Here is a 17,508-nt window from a genome sequence, read left to right as displayed (position 1 = left end):
TACTCAGGCCATCAGCTTTCTGCCTGTAGAGGACCCTATCTTAAATGTAGGGGTTTGGGATCAGATCAAAATTGCAAGGCAAACCACAGACCCTGCCCTTCTTTGAATTAATAGAAGATGCTATGGTAAATTGCTCCTTCTGTAAGCACATGAAAAACGCAGACCACTTCACTTGTCCAAATACTAATAAAAAATACTACAGCAGGTATAAAGCTGACTGTAACACAGATTTGATGGTTTATAGAACATAGTGCACAAAATGTGAAACATTCTATGTTGGGAAAACCATTAACAGAATAAAAATATGTATGTCACACCATATTTCTGATATTAGACAATGGATTAGTAGAAATGCTCTAGCAAAACATTCCTTTGAGACGAAGGATTACTCGGTTTAAATGTCATGTCCTTGACCAAAACCGTAGGCTTGCTGCTAGATGGGAATAAGAACACACTCATAGAAAAAAAGAGAGCTGGAATGGCAAGTCAAATTGAATACATACAATAAACCAGGTCTCAACTTTGGATGCTCGATCAAGAGCATCCTTCAGCTCAAAAACATAACCACTGTTGTCTTACAGCTGAGTATCATAGTAGTGTACTCTGCGTAGAATTTATTGAACAGATGTGTTTCACAAACCTTCATAAAAATAAATTCTATTTCATCAGCCTATCTATGAGCCCCATAGTACCGACTTCAGTTTGCACAGAATTTATTTAAAATAAGTTCTTTGTAACATACACACAATTTAAGTCCAGTTTCATTAGGCCCTTTGAATTTTGCAACTAGTAGAAGAGCAATTTTTAACAATGAAAGAATAATGCATAATAGAGGAAGCTAAAACCAGAGACTGTGGTGAATCATGAGGTTAATACAATAAAATGGGTTTTCCAAGGACAGTTACATTAAACTATTCTGTTTAGTTTTTCAGTCTATAGGCAGCAAAAGTTCATATATTCTGACCACATTCCTTTACCATTTAACTCAGTGTAAGTTATTTATGAAATTCTGAAATTCTCTTAAGTACTAGTCAGCCATATCAATGACAAGACTGTCTCTTAAGTCTTCTAGCAATACCTGGCTAGAGTAATAAAGAGATCTACTGCAATGTTGTTTTATTTAGGTATTATGATTTATTATAATCAGGTAAACAGTTTCATTCAAAAATATCAGATGAATCAAACCATGCAAATAAGTGATTAGCCAACTCAAAATTTAATTATACTTTCACTAAAAAAAAGAAAGCCTGCTAGCTGCTACTGAGGTAAATTATTCATTGCACTAGTGATGGATCTGGAATGACATCAAGGAATGAAAGGGCTGAGTGAAGCAGTTATAACTAAACATCCAAAATATGAATTTCCTTCAGCAGATAACTAAGAATCAGCAATTGGTCCTCTTGTAAATTCTGGGTGAGAGGTAATTCACTGCAGAGTGGCTGAGGTCAAAAGAGACGTTTTAGATGCATCAGCATGTAAACTTACATTCTGTAAACATGACCAGAAATGGAAGAAAATGTTGCTGATATAATCACTGAAGATGACAGTTCCCATCCCATCACTAGCTGCTCAGAGGCAGGAGATGTGATAACTATGACCCCAAGAACAAAGACAGACCAACCAACTGATCAATCAGTCATTATAGCGTACACCTGATCAATGAGTCATTATAGTGTATACACCTAGCTAGCTATGACAATTAATACAACGCGAAAGTCTAAACAGACAACTCTAGTGTACATTCAAAGCCTGACTATATTAAAACACATAATTTATGGATGTCAACAGATTTTTTTTCTCAAAAAAGTATTAAAATGCCAAAACCTAGGCAGTGCAGATAAGTAACCCATTAATATCAGAGCATTGTACTATACATGTTAATAATCAGCATAGCAATAATAATAATAAAACTATAATTTTAAACAAATTAAAACTTCTAATTAAAATGTTTAAAAAACAAGAAAAGAGTGGTACCCCTTCATGGACTGCATTACACCCTTCTAAACAGATGATAGCACAGAAACCCCTCTAAAGGAGAAATGACTTTTGCACATGTAAATCAGGAAAGGTAGCTGGTTCTGAAAGACCACAACAAGGTAACTGAAAGATACCCTATAAGTGGTTCAAGTCAGACCCTATTAACAGCCAGAAGCCCCCCCAACACATACACACACACACACACACACACACACACACACACACACACACACACACACACACACACACACACACACACACACCCACACACACACACACACACGCACACACACCTGACAATCTGAGGTGCAAGGTATAGACACAGGGATACGGTAACTCTTTCAAATAAATTGGACCTAAACTATATAGAGTATAGAAGGTGAGAGTAAAGATCTTAAATAAATCTGACCACAAGCATCAGTTAGCATGAATCACAGCACTGATATGCACATCTGAGTGGTGCCAGTCAAAAACCTGACTGTGCAGTTATTGTACCAAGTGTAGGTAACCCAGATCATAGAGGCTCATTTAATTAATCAATGGGGCAGCGAAATCCAACACACTCTGGCTATGCTTATAAATGCCCTCGGGCAGATAGCCTAGTACCTACCTATGAACCTATATGAACTCCTCAGGTACAGGGTATTTCAGTAATCCAAAGAGAAGAATACCAGAGCATGAAGCACCATCTCTAAGCCTTAAGTTGGTATATAATATTTTGCCCTGGATATATTCTTCATATCGAAGTAAAGAGTCTTGAAGACAAATGACACTTGGTCCTTCAATGTCATTCTGTCATCATGGAAAAGTCAAGATTATGCACAAGAGAAACAAATTCCATCTGATTCCGCTTGTAGGCAATAAGGCGGGTAGAGCAGATGAAGTTGAAATAGATAAATAGTGACATGCTCAAGATTAATTTCTCTCATAGCTTGCCTGAGATTTAAATAATTTATGAACATTCATTCAACAGTCAGATTCTAGCAGTCCTCTAAGTTTAAAAAATCTGACATACTTTCCAGAGAAAGGAGGAGAGGTATAAATGAATATCATTGGTATGAGACTGAGAGAAAATATAACACTTTACCATGCCTCCCTAAGTAGCAGTAACATATAAATGGTAAAAGCCAATGGAGTCAAAACTGAAAGCAGGGGCCTGAAAAACTCAGACCAGATAGTACATGATGTGCATGTCCAGACAGGTAGAAGGCATACCACACAAGGACTGTTCCTTAAAATGTACCATGCATCCAAAGATCCAGTCAATCAGAACTCCAGCACCCACCATGTTAAAGGCCGCAGGAGAGCAAGTAGGGCCAACATGAGATAAAGTCAATAATCTCTAATCATTAGGAGGTCATTAAACTATCAAATTATGTCTCTGCTGTGTTTTGATTTAAAACCAGACAGTAAAGTAAGTCTTGAAATGTGAACTGTCAATGTAGCTATATACAGGCCACCTTTCCAACTGCCTTCTAGATACATGGGAGTTTTGAGACTGCGTGATAATTCTCCAGAAGGTTCAAATCCAGTTTTGATTCTTTTTATTTTTAAACACCTTTACTGAATTATCAGTTGTGACACAGGCGTATTTACATTTATATAAAATTAAGCAAACTGTACGAACAAGTTAAAACTAACAACAATTATGCTTCATGTATACTGCTGTATATCATATAACGTAAACAACATTACATAAATGATTCAATTACTGTGCCTTTTTTAAAGAAGAAACATCTTTATTAAACCATAACTTACTACATAAGCAATCATACATTTACATAAATGAAAACAAACCACACCAACACAATCCTGGTTGCAAGCATTTTACATCACAAACCATACTGACACACTCCCAGTTGCAAACATTATACATCACTTATAATCTACCCAATCACTTTCAGTCAAACATTACATAGCTCATTTAAGTATTGCCTTCTTTTAAATGTCATTCCTTCCCTGTATGTACTGTTCACACAATTCCCATTTTTCCTATGAAGTTTGCTCCTACCCTTTTCTGAAGATCTCAGTTGTAGTTGTTTTATCTATGTTATTATATTCGCTACATCTAATATAGTTGATTTAGAGTTTAATTTCCATTTTCTAGTAATTGCTTTTCTGGCAGCCACCATAATTAGAGAAGCAAGGCCTTACCATGTCTAGGCAATTCCTATTCTGTATCATAGCTCAGAAAAATCATCTCCCTCGTCACACCAATCTGCCCACCCAGCATCTTTAGCAGTGCATCCCACATGGAATCCATAGTCTCTCAACTCACTGCACTCCCAAAAAATATGTTCCCAATTACCTCTTTCTTCACTGGCGCACCTCCAACATTTGCTGTCTACCTGAGGAAAAATTCTCTGGAGTCTACTTGCAGTATAAAAATATCTATGTAAAAACTTCCAAGCAAAAATCCTAAATCTTCTAGATTTTGTTGCATATATGGGAGACATGCATATATCCTCCCATTGCTTCTTTATGAATTGCTTATTCAATCTCTCTTCCCAATCCTTTCTAATATCCTCTCATTGATTCTTATAGTAATCATGCAATACTTTATATGGTCTACTAATTATTCATTTTTTGATGGCAGCTTCTGTTCTAGATTCTGCTAAAAACTCTACCAGTGCTGGTCTTTCATTTAGGACCCCCTATTTCTTTCTCTTTGCCTATACTCTGATATCAATCTTTGATAGGGAAGGTAATCTCTAACCTACAGTCCAAATAAATTCTTGGCATCTTCCCATTCTACCATCCTTCCCTCTGTAGTTATTTACTCCCAATACCTTGGTTCCTTTGCCAGTTTTCTCCAATAAATTGCAGCCCTCGCTTACCTTTTGTCTATATCCGTAATTGCAGTCATCCCCATTAGCAGAATCTCCATTCTCAATTTCAGTGTCGGCTTAGATCTTAGAATACTTTCTGCTTCTTTATGGATATAATATTCTATATGACTATTGGTGTTCTTAAAGGCCCGCATCCAAAAACCCAGTCTCTTCTTGTTTCTTGAGGTTCCCCCATGTTTCAACATCATCCCTTTCCACTTTTAATTATAGTTTTCTGCTTGTGCTATGTATAGGAGCCTTAACTGTGTAGCTCTAAAATACCCCTTCAAATTAGGTAATCCCAATCCACCCTGTTCTACTGGAAGATAAATCCAGTTTTGATTCTTGAGGATCAGGGTAATCAATGCTGCTTTCATTTGATAAAAAAACCCTAAATACTCAAGGAGGAGTGAAAAATCTGAAGAATAGCTGGAAAATATGACTCAGTCATTGTCCATGTGGGTGTGAATGACCTGAGACATACCTCCCTGGACTACATGAAAATAGATGTGATGGAACTCTCGGATTATGTGGCCCAGACAGGTATGACCCTAGCCCAGTGCAGTATTCTACCATCACCCAGAATGATACCATAGTACGAGCAGAAAATGATTGACTTCAACAATTGGCTAAATTTCTGGTGTCATTCTAAAGGAATCCAGTATGTGTCCGCCTGTAATGACATGATCGACAGACCTTGATGCCTTGCCAGAGACGGCCTGCATCTGTCACCCCTGGGATTCTGGGTACTGGCTAAGGTTCTTGCCACCCCTATAGTGCCTTTTTAGGCAGTGTTCCAAAGACCAAAATTCCACCATAACAGCTACAAACAAATGCAGTCTGAGGGTCATGCTGCTCAATGTTAGAAGTCTAAATCTCAAGATGCACTTGTTCAAAGCTCTCCTCAAAATGGAGAATGTCAACATCTGTGCTGTAATAGAGACCTAGTTTAAAGAGGCAGAAAGCACCCCTGTGCTCCCAGACTATAACTCATCCCATACCTTTTGACCCCAGAATGCGTCTGGAAGCTCCAAAGGCGGTGGTGTCTCCATATTCTTAAAGGATACGCACACCTCTAGACTGGCAGCCCAGTATAATGCATTCGAGATACTTCAGGTACAACAAACACTGAGTAAGATGGCGATACAAATCATAGCCTGCTACAGAACCCCAAACATGTCCCAAGACTCACACACCAACTTCCTAAGCCCCCTGGAATATATCAAGGTACAACCCAATACTGTAATACTGGGTGACTTCAACTACCCTTCCATAAACTGGGAAAACTATTCAAGTACTAATGTACAGGATGAATGCTTTCTGGAATTTATCAATTCCAATGCCCTGGACCAACTCATTCTGACCCCCACTAGAGGAAGCAACATCCTCGACCTGGTTATCACCAACATGGGAGACTGTTGCTCCACACCTATAGTCAGTTCCTCCCTGGTTAAATCTGACCACAAACTAATCACCATGGATATCTCCATCTCACCTATACCCCCCGCTAAGGTGACCACCCTGAAAAACTTCTCTAAAGCTGACTTTGGGCTCCTAAAAGCAGAGGTGGCTAACTTCACGGCACCCATGCCAATCAAAAATAGATGCATGACTGCCGAATCATATACCAATGCACTCTACGAGCATGTACATAAATGCATGGCCTTTGCCATACCAAATAGAACTAAGACGCTCTCCTCAAAAAAAGAAAGCCAATCTGGTGGTCCCCAGGCATCAGTAAACTCCACAATAGAAGGAAGAAACTGTTGCAGAAAAAAATGAAGTCACAGGACTGGAAAACCTCCATTATCAGTCTCAACAAAAAAGCTGAGATCCTTTATCAAATTCTCTAAAGCCAGCTATGAAGGCAGAATTGCAGCTGACACCAAAAACAACCACAAAGCCTTCTACAGCTATATCAAAAACCTCAAAGGCAATACCCAGATTTGCTCTGAGTTATTGCACAATGGCACTTACTATACTGAACCAACAGATATAGCCAACATTCTGCCTGACAGATTCAGTGCCAACTTTACCCCCCCCCCCCACAGGCCCTATCACAATACCAGATGAAAGCCTGGCACCCACCATTTCTGTAGCACAGGTAAAAGCTGCATTGTCCAAAGCCAAGAATGATACCACAGTACGAGCATCCATGGGACCTGATAATATCCCTGACTGCATCCTACATGAGCTACAAAATGAACTGGCACCACATCTGTGTGCCCTGTTCAATCACAGTCTTATCTCAGGCTATGTCCCTAATGAATGGAGCACTGCTACAGTCATCCCTCTCCATAAAGGGAGAGCAACTACAGACTCTGGGAACTATCACCCCATTATGGAGCGCATCATCATGGACCTGGTTAACAAAGATATAGGCACTCTCCAAACTCCTGACCCCACACAGTTTGGCTTTGTCAAGGGGAGATCCTGCCTGCTGAACCTGGTTGACTTCTTTGAGGCAGTCACCAAGGCTGTGGATGAGGGTAAGGCATACGTACAGCCTACCTCGACCTGGCCAAGGCCTTTGATACCATTCACCACTCAGGTATCATTGATAATCTTACCAAACTAGGCATCAGTCCTTACATCACTAGGTGGGTTACAAATTGGCTCACAGACAGGACCCAAAGTGAGTGAGTGTAAGTTGTGGATTCCAAGTTGCACTTTCGATCAGTTATGAGTGCAGTCCCACAGGGCTTGGTCCTGGGCCCTCTCCTGTTTGGCATCGACTTCTTAGAAGTGCAGGCCAACACAGAAGGACTCTGGCTAACCACGTTTGCTGATGACTGCAATCTAGGTGTCATTATCAGCTCCCCAAGTAATGCAGACATTCTACAAAAGGGCCTCTCTGAGACCAATGACTGGTGTCGGAACCATGGCCTGAAGCTTAACGACAAAAAATGCATTATCATCCCCTTTGGAAAAAAACTTAGTTCCCACGAATTACCACGTTGATGGGAGCCCACTGAACACTGAAGGGGCCATAAGAGATCTGGGCACCCAGGTCAATAACCACCTCACTTTTGACCACCACATTGCCACTGTGGTCAGAAAGTCCTTCTACGTGGCATATCTTATAACCAAAGGTTTTGCATCCAAGAAGAAAGAGGTCATCATCCCTCTCTACTCATCTCTCATTAGACCAATCATCAAATATAATGCCCCATTTGGCATGTACCTGACCAGACACCTTCAACAGCTGGAGAGGCCACAAAAGTACCTCACAAAAAGAATCTTAGGCCTTAAACATGTCCTGCATGGACAGACTCAAGAAACCTCAGCTGTTCTCAGTCTCTTATAGTCTACTTAAAGGTAATCTCTGCTTGACTTACAAAGCCATGTCAGACTCAGCCCTACTTGAAATGCTACACCTAAAGAAATTCCAATCCCCCCACACTACATGCTCCAGAGATCACAACCTCATTACCACAATTAACAGAACATGCTGGAGGGACAGGTTCATCTCCCAAAGACTGCCCATACTCTGGAATAAGCTTCCTATTCATGTCAAGCAGATCACCTCTCTGGCCCTCTTCAAGAGAAATCTTTTTTTTTCCCTCAGGTAATTTTATTTTGTTTATCAAGAAAATCAATAACTATAGCTATATTTCAACAAGAATAAATAAAAGATAACAACATTATTTGCAATATTTACAAGTGGCCCAGGAATTAAAAAAAAACAATCAGTAAAAGAATAAATTTTCACATTTCAATAGAGTTCTTTGTCACTTTAAGCTCATAAATCTTGACGAGTGGATGGGTAACAGAAAGTTCACTCTTGGGGTCATTCCACTTGCACTACTGAATATAGGCACTGTGAACTAACACTGAGTGGCACGGTGCCTGGGCAATTTTTGGGGGGCTAGGCTTGTAAAGTGGTGGTGCAGCGGTTAACGTTGTCACCTCACAGCAAGAGGGTCTCCGGTTCGATTCTCGGCTGGGGTGCCTTCTGTGTGGAGTTTGCATGTTCTCCCTGTGTTCGCGTGGGTTTCCTCCGGGTACTCCGGTTTCCTCCCACATTCCAAAAACATGCATCTGGAGCATTTCTCCCCGGGCCTCCGCTGAAAACAGGCTCTGTGGAACCTAGTCGGACATTCCCGGTCAACAAATGTTAAATAAAAAATAAAAATAAAGGCTCCAGGGCCGTTAGCCTAGTACACACCTATGAACCTATGAACTAGTGAATAAAAACAAGATTTTAACAGCCGTGTTGTTGAGCCAGAGTCCAAGGTGCAGAAAGCTGAATGTATTGCTGAGGCCACATCAATGAATGCATCTTAGGCCACATAATTAAATTTGGCTCAGTGTATGTCTGGGTCTCCATCCTCAGACAAGCATCAGTGTCTAATGGCTGACTCCTGGGGAAATATTGCCTTATCGTGGATATCTTGTCTAAAAAGGTATGCATCATCCTTATATTCAGCAAAAGAAAAAAAAAACCTTCTCTGGTACTCAGACAGGCTGCATTATACAACTGGCATTGAGAAGAAATAAAGCAGCAGTATGATCTGATACATCAGAGAGCTTGTTTCACTCAACTGCAGCCTTATTTTAAGTGATCGCCATCTGTTTCTAAGCATAATGGTCATTCAGAACAAGCTTATCCACAATAAGCCATGCCTTCCTCTAGCTTTACTCAAGCCTTTGTTCTGCTCTACTCTAGGCATCAGCTTCAATTCCTAGTCATAATGTTTTAAGTTGGGGAAGGGGTGAGCTGCAGATGCTCTTTATTTCACTTGAGACTAACATTTATTAAAATAATTGCTCCCCTCTACACATGCAGAAAGTTAAAAGTATCACAGCAAAACCATTATTTGTTATACTGACAGACTGTTGAAATGTCAAAGCATTTTCTGTGGCTCAGATTCTTGACTCATAGGTTCATAGGTGGGTACTAGGCTATTTGCCCAAAGGCATTTATAAGCCTAGCCAGAATGTGTTGGCTTTCGCCGCCCCCTTAGATTAGTTCCCTGTGCCTCTGTCCAGCAGAGCCACTGAAGTGATCCCTGAAGTAAACTTTCTGTTTCCCATCCACTCGTCAAGGTTTCTTTTGAAGAGTGTTAGCGAGGAGCTGTGCCTAATGTAGATTGGGATCTTGTTCCAAAGCATGGGAAGTCTCTGGGACAGGAATCTATCCCTCCAGCACATTCTATTTATTGTTGTGGTGAGGTTTAGATCCCTAGAGTGTGTGGCTCGAGGGAATTTTCTTTAGGTGGAGAATGTCCATCAATTCTCGGCTGGACATGGCCTTTTATGTCAGGCAGAAATCACCTCTGAGTAGGCGGTATGCAACCGAGTACAACTGGAGTTTCTTCAGTCGAGCTGCATAGGGCATCTGTTTGAGGCCATTGATCCTCTTGGTGAGGTACTTCTGTGGTCTTTCCAGCTGTTGCAGGTGTCTTGTAAGGTACATCCCAAATGGGGCATTGTACTCTAAAATGGGTCTGATGAGTGATGAGTAGAGGGGCACAATGACCTCTTTTTGATCTGGATGCGAACCCTTTTGTGATTAGGTGGGCCATGTAGAAGGATTTTCTAACCACTTTGGCAATGTGATTATCAAAGGTGAGATTACTATCTACTTGGGTCCCCAGATCCCTTATTGCATCTTCTGTATTTAGGGGACTACCACCTATGTGGTAGTTTGTGAGTACTTTGTTTTTTCCAAAGGGGATGACTATGCACTTTTTGGCATTTAGCTTGAGGCCATGATTTTGACACCAGGTATCCATCTCAGTGAGACCCTCTTGGAGGATGTCTGTGTTAGCGGGAGAGTCAATTATAGCTCCTAGTTTCCAGTCGTTTGTGAACTTGGTCAGCCATAGTCCTCCTGTGCTTGGTTGTACCTCTGAGAAGTATATGCCAAACAGGATGGGTCCTAGGACTGAGCCCTGGGGAATGCCACTTGTAACCGGTTTAGAGTCGGACCTAGCTCCCGCAACTCTCACCATGTGGGTTCTGTCCATGAGCCAGTTGGCAACCCGTCTTGTGACGTAGGGGTTTATGTTCAGGTGGTGAGCTTGTCTATAATACCAGAATGGGGAATAGTGTCGAAGGCCTTAGCGAGGTCTAGGTAGGCTGTGTGTACCACCTTTCCCTCATCTATAGTCTTGGTAACTGTCTCAAAGAAGTCCACCAGGTTTAGAAGGCATAATCTGCCCTTAACAAAGCCAAACTGGGTAGGGTCCAGTGTTGGGAGTTTCCCAATGTCTCTGTTAATGAGTTCCATGATGATCCGCTCCATAGCCTTGCAGACCAAACTAGTCAGGCTTATAGGGTGATAGTTCCCAGGGTCTGTTGTGGCTCCACCTTTGTGGAGCAGAATAACTGTTGATGTGCACCACTCTATGGGTATGTAGCCTGTGGAGATGCTGAGTTTGAACAGTGTGTTTAGGTGAGGGGTTAGTTTGTCTTTGAACTCATGTAGGATGCAGCCTGGGATGGTTCTGGTCCCATTGATGCTGTGTTTTTGGCTTTGGAGAGGGCTGTTTTAACCTGAGTGTCTGTGATTTCAGGAACTCTACATTCTTCTGGTATGGTTATGGGCCCTTTTGGGGGTGAGAGGAGGATGAAGTTTGCACTGAAACTGTCTGCCAGGATGTTGGAGATATCAGTCGGTTCAGTGTATTTTGTGCCATTCTGCACTAACTCTGAGCAGATCTGAGCATTGCCACTTAGATTCTTGACATAGCTAAAGAATGCCTTGTGGTTATCTTTGGAGTCCTTGACAATTTTTCTTTCAAAGCTCGCCTTGGATGATTTTATGAGGGATCGTAGTTTCTTGCTGATACTGATCAGGGATGTCTTCCCTTCTTGGGATTTTACTCTTTTCTGTACTAGTTTCCTCCTTCTATTGTATAGCTTGTTTATGGCAGGAGTCCACCAGACTGGTTTCTTTTTCTTGGAGGAGTGAGTCTTGGTTTTGCTTGGGATGGCACAATCCATGCATTCTTGTAGCTGCCCATAGAATGCATTAGTAAAGGATTTTGCAGCTTGGTCAGTGTTATCCTTCAGCATGGGGGCTTTGAAACTTTCCACCTCGGTCTTAAGTAACGTGAAGTTTGCTTTTGAAAAGTTTTTCACGGTGGCTTTCTTGTCCGGGGGTGGGGGTGGAATTTGGATATCCAAAGTGATTTGTTTATGCTCAGATCTAACCAGCGAGGCATTGACCTCTGGTGTGGAATACCGGTCGCCCATGTTGGTGATGACCAGGTCCAATATGTTGTCACCTCTGGTGGGAGTGTTGACCAGTTGAACCAGGGTGTTTGAGTTTATAAATTCTAGGAAAAGTTGGGCAAGGGAATTAGTACTTGAGTAGTTCTCCCAGTTAATGTTTGGGTAATTGAAATCACCCAATATTAGGGTGTTTGGTAGGACCTTTATGTTTCCCAGTGTTTCCAGAAACACGGAATGGGGGTCTTGGGACATGTTGGGTAATCTGTAGCAAGCTACAATCTCAATTGCAGTTTTGCCCATTGCCCATAAGCCATCATTGCAATTCCTTTTTCTCTCCCATATTATAAAAACAAAAAAGTTCAAGATCATTCTTTATAAGATTTGCAAAGGATCATACATTTTTTTCTGAATTCTTTCAATCTCACTTAACATGACATGAAATAAAGGATAACAAATACTGGTGCACATTCCAAAATTGACTACACGTTCAAGATCATTCTTTATAAGATTTGCAAAGGATCATACATTTTTTTCTAAATTCTTTCAATCTCACTTAACATGACATGAAATAAAGGATTCCAAATACTGGTGCACATTCCAAAACTGACTACACCAGAGCGACAAATGAAGGAACCATTACTTTGGGGTGTCAGGATAAAATGTACTGTGCCCTAGTATACAGTCAACCTATCTGCCTTACTACATAAATGATTTATATATGTGTGCATGTATTCCCAAAAAATCCTTCAGTGATCAACTAACACATCCATGTCCTTAGCAAATGACTGGTCAATGTACTTTGAACATAAAGATCCTGAACTGATTATTTCACTTTTTTAGTTGTACTTTCATGTATCTTTATGTACTAGTCAAACATAAACACAGAGAGTAGTGGATACCTTTGACAAATTATTGTGTTATGAAATCTAATTGGTTTGTATACTTACATTGTTTTCTTCTTATTGTTATCTATAACTGTTTTCTTCAAATTTTGAAACTTCTATTTTACCAAAAGCAAACCTTGAGTTTTGTTTTTTGAAGTCCAGGAGATATTACCTGTATGTGAATTGTGACAGAATCTGAAATTGTTCTTGCATTTATAATAAAAAAGGGAAAATGTGTTATTTAAAAGCAAAAATGCAGTGGGTTTCTGGAGATAACTGACAGAATGTACTGCAATATAAGGAAATTTGTTTTGGAGGCTTGCAAACTCATATTGTTGTCATTATTTTCTTGTTTCATTGCAGCATTATTTATTTATTTTCATTTATTCGTACTTGGATTTTAAAAGTTCTAAATTTGGGCAGAAAGCAAACCTTGATATATTTTTTTTGTGAGACACATGGAAGATTAAATGCTTGTGAACTGTGGGAGGAGCTAAAAATAGTCTCTTTGTTAAAAGTAACAAAGAACAGCAGTGCAAAGTTTTCTTAAGATAGCTGCCAGAACAAACTGCAGTGTGAGGAAATCTGATTTCTTCTAACTTTTTCAACCTTGTTCCTATTGTACTTATGCCTGTGGCTCTTGAACAAGTCTTATATTTATTTAACTTCAAATACCACTTCATACTTATACCTCATTCATTCCTACTAGTGTACACAATATAATTATATATGAAAATTCTCCCCTTAAATTAATTAAGCTTTGTTTATCATCCCATTCATGATTACCTAACCACTAATTAACCAATCCATTACTCTAAGCTTTAATCAAATTTCCAGTTTATTTCAGTTTCCATTTACTACCATGTCCTGCAAAGTAACTATAAATAAATAAAATAGCAAATACAGAAAAAAAGAAAGCATATTACAGAATTCCCAGATATACTGACCCATCCAGGTTTCAACTAGCAATATACATTTCCCTGAGTTGTATTTGCTAAATGGGAATGATCTAGTTTTATGGCAGTTATGAATGCAGTACATCAGCAAACTTTCAAAGACTTAATAGATGAAGTTTCCCTATTACATTATACTGTCCTATGTTCAGAGAAAATATACTCCTAAATATTTTTAAGAATATATCTAGATTATTGAGGCTAAACTCTCAGTAGTTGCCATATCATCTGAACATACACTCTTGGTTACCCCCTCTATACACAACAGTTCTGAAAAATATACCTCCAAAACCTCACCTGTACTTCAGGAATCTATAAGCTCATGCACATATATTACAATATGTTTCAATAACCACAGAACAATCAAACATACATACACAGTTATCATAACAGGGTAGCATTAAGAGGTCATAACAACAATATAACTGGAGTTACACTGAACCTAGATACACTTGAAAGTATATAAATCACTGTGACCTAGCAACACATCCAAAAATATCAACGTTACTGGTGACTCTACAGTGCATAAAGCAGACATATTTTGCTAGCCTTTGCATACTTTGTAACAATGTCATGCCAACTGTGGAATAAATTAGTGACATCCCAACTGGTTTACAAAGGATTAAGGGAAATTTTGGCATGGTCATTTTTTCAGTTGGAGTAACAGTTTATGGAGGCCTTCCATCTTGGATATGCAAGAGGACATGGTGACCTTACCAAACATACTAGCAAATGTCAACAAAAAGGAGCAGATACAGAGTAAGACAACTAACATTCAACGGTGTAAAGCAAAACAATGTAGGATAAAACTTTATTTCAACAAGAGCCCTTGTCTCTAATTTTACACAAGACTTCATCAGATTCTGATGAAGTCTTATGTAAGGTGGAAGACAAAACTGTTTAGTAAAATTAAATTTTACCTTGCATTTTCTGACAAAAGACATTGTTAAATGTGAAAAAACACATTAGGTTAGTGAAATCCTCCAATCACCTCATATCACAGTTGCAGATCAAGTCAAAAGTCTGTCATTCGGTCAATGGTGAGATGTACAGATGTGCTACCAGATGGAGTGTTGTGCACCTTAAGGGATTTACCTGAATCCTAACCTCTACAGATAAAAGTTTATTATAGCATAAAGTGCTTAAGTAAATACAATAATCAAAAGATATAAGAAATAAAAATAAGAGATAATTAAAGTTAACATAGCAACATTTTGATGAGTCAAATAGTTCAGATTTAAAAACACATAAACATAAGACACAACACTCCCAGTATTCTTGTATTGTCTCAGACAAACTAACAACTCAAGGCTGTTGTAAATCCCCTGGCAGAAATATCTGTCAGTAGATTACACAACAGAAAAGCATGAGACATATGCAAACACAAGTATGCCCACTGACTCAATACAATGTGCATAGTTCCAAGGGAAGCCCAATACTAGAACATTTATTCCGAAACAGCAATCATCTAAACATCATTCAGTGTAAATAACACACAGAGGACAGCAGAAAAGCAAGAATACTGTGATTTACTTATTTTGTTAATGACTTCATGAAAAAAAGGCTGATAAGAAGATCAGACAAAAAGAATATATCGAGTTCTCATGAAAAATAAAAGCAATGCAGTAATAACAGGACAATAGATTAAAAAACAGATCAAAACAGCAAAGCAGAAGAACCGAAACAGATGTTGATGGTAACAATGAGATGTCATTTTCTACCATCTTACCTCCAGATTAATAATGTGACTTCGTCACATACCCCCCTCCCCCCAAAAAGTTGAAAAATAGGGTGTCAATATTTTCAGTACCTTACTGACAACCTAGGACCCTTCTGTTCCATGCTCATGGCTATGTCTTCTGTAATTAACACGCCAACGTTAACCTGTGATAAGTCTAGTTAAAACAAAGTGCTACAATCCATGCATTTATGACTTTACTTACTACTGACATTGTAGACATTATACTAATTGGCTTATCATTTCCTGTCCTACCTCTGCCTCCTTTCTTTAAGGTAAGTACCACGTGTGCCTGTTTCACAACAATAGGAATACTGTCTTCCCAAACAGTAAGGTACAGCCTCTAAAATCTGGATTCAAACGTTTAGTAAGGTTCACAGGTAGGTGAAAGTGTCTTTCTGGTTTAGGTGCATGAATCTTGAGAAGAGGAGTTAGACAACCGTACTTAAAGGACAATGGAATTTGTCCTGTTGATGATGTAAGATTACAGATGTGTACTAGGGATTTGACAGTAACAGGTGTTGCCATTTTTGAGGGAAACAGGCTATAAGGAGATAAATAAATCATTGTTAGGAATAAGTTGCATTAAGTGTTTTCTTATTTGTAGAACCTTTTTCCATAAAGCCATAAAATAAGCATTGAGTTGAACAGATGACCAGGGAACACGGTGTCTGGTTGTTTGTAGGAAGGGAATAATTTGCCACATTACTGTTAAAGGATGAAAGTGCCAGCATTGTCCTGTTAGAGGAACTACCCCCCCTGCAGCTCCTGTGGTAGAGAGGGCTAAAGCTCTTACTATGGCCCAGGTGACCCATGTTTGGCTAGTGGCTCTGGTGCTTGATGGAGCTGGTAGGGAAGGATAGATGTACCCATCTGGGGACAAGCAAAACACATACTTCCATGATCTTTCAGAGAAGGAGCAGTATTACCTAGGCATCCTTACTGTAGACTTTTAACCCACCGATCCACTGCCTGGTGGTAGCCCTCATACCAAGGACATATGAACATGCACTCACAGGAGGAAGCATTACTGGTCCCCCACAGTGATGCAAGTAGCTTGTCCCCCTGCCAGAAGGTGGGTTAGACCTTTCAAATGTCCACAGCCAGCACAAAATCAACTCTTGTGGCTACCTGAAATATGCTCCTCTAAACCATTCTAACCTCAACAGTTCTGGGGGCTCCCATCAGAGATGAACAAACAGGGTTATGTCTATCTGGGGGAAGTTTGATGGTCAGCATATTTGTTGGGAAAAAGGACAAAAAACTCTTTCCTAGCATGTCCCTGTATGATACTACCAGGCAAAAAAGAATCCAGCAAAGTGTGTCTCCAAAACTTGAAAAACATAGTCTTCTAGAAAGATTACAGAGGTGAGAAACAGACAAAGGAAATCAAGTTTCCATTTACTGTAACTATCTCACACTACAAACTGCTGCACCAAGTGAGCTGTGAGATTGTACTTTCCAGTGACTGCCGTCACTCAGTCTGCTAGGTGTCCACAGAGTAGATAGTCATATGTGGTTTAACCCAATCTGCTGTTTTACCTGAGAATACTGTTTTCAACAATTTCACAAAGAATCCTTCTAAATATATTCTATGGAACTTGCCGCTAACTATTCCAACTGTACATGACATGTTATTCACGTGGTATGTGATAGCAGTAAACAGCAGGGAAACTGGGAAAGGGGCATAGGTCACACAGCCAGCATCCTAAGGAGGTGACACTTTACAGTCTGTTGTTTTTCACACAAAAATATCTGGAGCTGTCATAAAAACTCTCTAAGAAAAGCAATTAAAGTGCCTATACTTTAATTTCAAACATAATGCTTATTCTAGATTTGCAGTTCCCAGTTTAGTCAGTTGAGTTACTTGTGGAATTAAAAAGATACTGTAGTTTGAAGAGTGCTTCTTCTGTAATTTAACACAAAGACATCTGAATATGATTGAT

The 17,508-nt window shown here is 39.6% G+C and overlaps 1 protein-coding gene across 1 annotated transcript in view; it reads right to left on the bottom strand.

The window, feature by feature from the left end:
- FSD2 (fibronectin type III and SPRY domain containing 2) overlaps positions 1–17,508 on the bottom strand; it is a 362,733-nt gene that overhangs the window by 344,441 nt on the left and 784 nt on the right. The gene's annotated exons all lie outside the window — the stretch shown is intronic.

The sequence above is a fragment of the Protopterus annectens genome, chromosome 7.part0 (assembly GCF_019279795.1).
Source record: "Protopterus annectens isolate FY-2018-M chromosome 7.part0, PAN1.0, whole genome shotgun sequence".
Taxonomy (NCBI): domain Eukaryota; kingdom Metazoa; phylum Chordata; order Ceratodontiformes; family Protopteridae; genus Protopterus; species Protopterus annectens.
This window is presented reverse-complemented; position numbering and strand designations above follow the sequence as displayed.